Source organism: Sturnus vulgaris, unplaced genomic scaffold (genome assembly GCF_052056855.1).
Source record: "Sturnus vulgaris isolate bStuVul1 unplaced genomic scaffold, bStuVul1.hap1 Scaffold_898, whole genome shotgun sequence".
In the NCBI taxonomy this organism is placed as follows: Eukaryota; Metazoa; Chordata; class Aves; order Passeriformes; family Sturnidae; genus Sturnus; species Sturnus vulgaris.
Window position 1 is genome coordinate 50,001 of NW_028276779.1, and position 5,759 is coordinate 55,759.

Below are 5,759 nucleotides of genomic sequence, written 5' to 3' on the forward strand. Positions count from 1 at the left end.
GCCAGCCCTTCTCTCTCGCCTTTCGCTTTCGCTTCGGTGGCGGCCCGTGACCCTTCGTCAGCGCGCGCTTCTCGGTGCCGCGGCTTAGGGCCGCGAGAGAAAAAGAACGGAGGCCGGGCGGGCACCCCCACACTGCCCCGCACACCGGCACGCTTTAATAAAAAAGAACGGAGCCGCTCGCAAAACCCAGCCCCCGCCGGCAACGGCAACCACGGCAGCCGGGGCAGGCCAGACACCACGGGCCGCCCCGGCACGGTGCCTCGATCGCGCCCGGCCGATACCGAGAAAGGGCGAGGCGCCGCCGCCCCGCCCACGACACACTCTCGGGGGCTCACTCGCTCGCTCGCTCTCTGTTGGGTTGCGGGGTCCGTCCTGGGGGGGGGGACACGGCCGGCCACCGCGGCCGACCGCCGCCCCGGAAAAATTCTGCCCGCTACACGCGGGTCCCCGGCTTAGGGCCGAGGAAGGGGGACGACTTCAACAACACACGGCAGGGCCGGACACTCCCGTCACCGAGCCCCCCTTCGCAGGCAAGCAAGCGAAGCCGAGAGGCGAGGCCACACGCCCCACTGCATGTCCCCCGCTGCCCTTTCGATACGGACACAACTCTGGCAACACAGGTCGGGAGCGGGAAACGAGGCGCAGCCAACCTCGGCCAAGCGAGCCACGCCCGGGGGGCTCTCGGGGAGGGGGGCCAGGGAAAGCCCGGGCAGGCTCAACACAACCCCGGGCCGGCCCCACAGAAATCCAGCCCCGGCTGCCGGCCACCAGCGTGCACCGGGACCGACAGCCGAAGAAATGCCGCACCCGGCGAGCGGGCGGGGCCCCGGCTTAAGGCCGGGCAGAAAAGGGGCGAGGCGCCGCCGCCTCGCCCGCCACCATCCCCGGGGGAGCGAGCGGGCGCCCGGCTCCCCGTTGTCACGAAACCGGCAGCAGCCGGGCCGGAGCGGGACACACTCGCGGCTTTCTCGCCCTCTCTCTGGGCCTTTTTCTCGCTTCTCCCCCGCCTGGAACAACGCAGCCTCGCCTGGGCCGGGGGAGCGCGGTGGCTCTCGGATCGCATCGCTCTCTCTGGGGGCTTTCTCGCTTCTCCCCCGGACTGAACACGCAGCCTCGGCCTGGGCCGGGGAGCGGCTCTCGGATCGCATCGGTCTCTCTGGGGGCTTTCTCGCTTCTCCCCCGACTGAGCACGCAGCCTCGCCTGGGCCGGGGAGCGGCTCTCGGATCGCATCGGTCTCTCTCTCTGGGCTAACCTGTCCCAGTCGAACTGGGTAAGACGGGAAGCCGGACGAAGCCACGCGACTCGCCCCGACATCGGCGGTGTTCTTCTGGCCCTGGCGACCGCACGCGCGTCCGCCCTTCTCCGCCACGGACACAGGCACGGCAACAGCCTGTGGGGATACGGCCCGTCACCTCGTTCCCATAATACGGACAGATGGGCCCGAAGCGGCGGAGGCCGGAAAGAGAACCGATGTACGTGACCGAGGGGGCGCAGTGGCGCACGCCGCCTTCTACGATGACATAGCCGGAGGCAGCGAGAAACAGCGACCCCTTGGAGTACTTCCAGGCCGGCAGCGGACAACAGGTCTACCAGCCATGAAACGGGCAACAGGTCTACCGACGGCTTGCTGCGGACAACAGGTCTACCCAGCCATGAAACGGGCAACAGGTCTACCAAGCTGCGGACACCAGGTCTACCCAGGGCATGCTGCGGACACCAGGTCTACCCACGGCTTGCTGCGGACAACAGGTCTACCCAGCTGCGGACACCAGGTCTACCCAGGGCATGAAAAGGGCAACAGGTCTACCAAGCTGCGGACACCAGGTCTACCCAGGGCATGCTGCGGACACCAGGTCTACCCACGGCTTGCTGCGGACAACAGGTCTACCCAGCCATGAAACGGGCAACAGGTCTACCAAGCTGCGGACACCAGGTCTACCCAGGGCATGCTGCGGACACCAGGTCTACCCACGGCTTGCTGCGGACACCAGGTCTACCCACGGCTTGCTGCGGACACCAGGTCTACCCAGCCATGAAACGGGCAACAGGTCTACCAAGCTGCGGACACCAGGTCTACCCAGGGCATGCTGCGGACACCAGGTCTACCCACGGCTTGCTGCGGACACCAGGTCTACCCAGCCATGAAACGGGCAACAGGTCTACCAAGCTGCGGACACCAGGTCTACCCAGGGCATGCTGCGGACAACAGGTCTACCCAGCCATGAAACGGGCAACAGGTCTACTCACGGCTTGCTGCGGACACCAGGTCTACCCAGCCATGAAACGGGCAACAGGTCTACCAAGCTGCGGACACCAGGTCTACCCAGGGCATGCTGCGGACACCAGGTCTACCCACTCAATGCTGCGGACAACAGGTCTACCCAGGCATGAATCGGGCAACAGGTCTACCAAGCTCCGGACACCAGGTCTACCCACGGCTTGCTGCGGACACCAGGTCTACCCAGCCATGAAACGGGCAACAGGTCTACCAAGCTGCGGACACCAGGTCTACCCAGGGCATGCTGCGGACACCAGGTCTACCCAGCCATGAAACGGGCAACAGGTCTACTCACGGCTTGCTGCGGACACCAGGTCTACCCAGCCATGAAACGGGCAACAGGTCTACCAAGCTGCGGACACCAGGTCTACCCAGGGCATGCTGCGGACACCAGGTCTACCCAGCCATGAAACGGGCAACAGGTCTACTCACGGCTTGCTGCGGACACCAGGTCTACCCAGCCATGAAACGGGCAACAGGTCTACCAAGCTGCGGACACCAGGTCTACCCAGGGCATGCTGCGGACACCAGGTCTACCCAGGGCATGCTGCGGACAACAGGTCTACCCAGGCATGAATCGGGCAACAGGTCTACCAAGCTCCGGACACCAGGTCTACCCACGGCTTGCTGCGGACACCAGGTCTACCCAGCCATGAAACGGGCAACAGGTCTACCAAGCTGCGGACACCAGGTCTACCCAGGGCATGCTGCGGACACCAGGTCTACCCAGCCATGAAACGGGCAACAGGTCTACTCACGGCTTGCTGCGGACACCAGGTCTACCCAGCCATGAAACGGGCAACAGGTCTACCAAGCTGCGGACACCAGGTCTACCCAGGGCATGCTGCGGACACCAGGTCTACCCACGGCTTGCTGCGGACACCAGGTCTACCCAGCCATGAAACGGGCAACAGGTCTACCCAGCTGCGGACACCAGGTCTACCCAGGGCATGCTGCGGACACCAGGTCTACCCAGCCATGAAACGGGCAACAGGTCTACTCACGGCTTGCAGCGGACAACAGGTCTACCCAGCCATGAAACGGGCAACAGGTCTACCAAGCTGCGGACACCAGGTCTACCCAGGGCATGCTGCGGACACCAGGTCTACCCACTCAATGCTGCGGACAACAGGTCTACCCAGGCATGAAACGGGCAACAGGTCTACCAAGCTGCGGACACCAGGTCTACCCAGGGCATGCTGCGGACACCAGGTCTACCCACGGCTTGCTGCGGACACCAGGTCTACCAACTCAATGCTGCGGACAACAGGTCTACCCAGCCATGAAACGGGCAACAGGTCTACCAAGCTGCGGACACCAGGTCTACCCACGGCTTGCTGCGGACACCAGGTCTACCCAGCCATGAAACGGGCAACAGGTCTACCAAGCTGCGGACACCAGGTCTACCCAGGGCATGCTGCGGACACCAGGTCTACCCACGGCTTGCTGCGGACAACAGGTCTACCCAGCCATGAATCGGGCAACAGGTCTACCAAGCTGCGGACACCAGGTCTACCCACGGCTTGCTGCGGACACCAGGTCTACCCAGCCATGAAACGGGCACCAGGTCTACTCACGGCTTGCTGCGGACACCAGGTCTACCCAGCCATGAAACGGGCAACAGGTCTACCAAGCTGCGGACACCAGGTCTACCCAGCCATGAAACGGGCAACAGGTCTACCAACTCAATGCTGCGGACAACAGGTCTACCCAGCCATGAAACGGGCAACAGGTCTACCAAGCTGCGGACACCAGGTCTACCCACGGCTTGCTGCGGACACCAGGTCTACCAACTCAATGCTGCGGACACCAGGTCTACCCAGCCATGAAACGGGCAACAGGTCTACCAAGCTGCGGACACCAGGTCTACCCACGGCTTGCTGCGGACAACAGGTCTACCCAGGCATGAATCGGGCAACAGGTCTACCAAGCTGCGGACACCAGGTCTACCCACGGCTTGCTGCGGACAACAGGTCTACCCAGCCATGAAACGGGCAACAGGTCTACCAAGCTGCGGACACCAGGTCTACCCAGGGCATGCTGCGGACACCAGGTCTACCCAGCCATGAAACGGGCAACAGGTCTACTCACGGCTTGCTGCGGACACCAGGTCTACCCAGCCATGAAACGGGCAACAGGTCTACCAAGCTGCGGACACCAGGTCTACCCAGGGCATGCTGCGGACACCAGGTCTACCCAGTCATGAAACGGGCAACAGGTCTACTCACGGCTTGCTGCGGACAACAGGTCTACCCAGCCATGAAACGGGCAACAGGTCTACCAAGCTGCGGACAACAGGTCTACCCAGGGCATGCTGCGGACACCAGGTCTACCCACTCAATGCTGCGGACAACAGGTCTACCCAGGCATGAATCGGGCAACAGGTCTACCAAGCTCCGGACACCAGGTCTACCCACGGCTTGCTGCGGACAACAGGTCTACCCAGCCATGAAACGGGCAACAGGTCTACCAAGCTGCGGACACCAGGTCTACCCAGGGCATGCTGCGGACACCAGGTCTACCCAGCCATGAAACGGGCAACAGGTCTACTCACGGCTTGCTGCGGACAACAGGTCTACCCAGCCATGAAACGGGCAACAGGTCTACCAAGCTGCGGACACCAGGTCTACCCAGGGCATGCTGCGGACACCAGGTCTACCCACTCAATGCTGCGGACAACAGGTCTACCCAGGCATGAATCGGGCAACAGGTCTACCAAGCTCCGGACACCAGGTCTACCCACGGCTTGCTGCGGACAACAGGTCTACCCAGCCATGAAACGGGCAACAGGTCTACCAAGCTGCGGACACCAGGTCTACCCAGGGCATGCTGCGGACACCAGGTCTACCCAGCCATGAAACGGGCAACAGGTCTACTCACGGCTTGCTGCGGACACCAGGTCTACCCAGCCATGAAACGGGCAACAGGTCTACCAAGCTGCGGACACCAGGTCTACCCAGGGCATGCTGCGGACACCAGGTCTACCCACTCAATGCTGCGGACAACAGGTCTACCCAGGCATGAATCGGGCAACAGGTCTACCAAGCTCCGGACACCAGGTCTACCCACGGCTTGCTGCGGACACCAGGTCTACCCAGCCATGAAACGGGCAACAGGTCTACCAAGCTGCGGACACCAGGTCTACCCAGGGCATGCTGCGGACACCAGGTCTACCCAGCCATGAAACGGGCAACAGGTCTACTCACGGCTTGCTGCGGACACCAGGTCTACCCAGCCATGAAACGGGCAACAGGTCTACCAAGCTGCGGACACCAGGTCTACCCAGGGCATGCTGCGGACACCAGGTCTACCCAGCCATGAAACGGGCAACAGGTCTACTCACGGCTTGCTGCGGACACCAGGTCTACCCAGCCATGAAACGGGCAACAGGTCTACCAAGCTGCGGACACCAGGTCTACCCAGGGCATGCTGCGGACACCAGGTCTACCCAGGGCATGCTGCGGACAACAGGTCTACCCA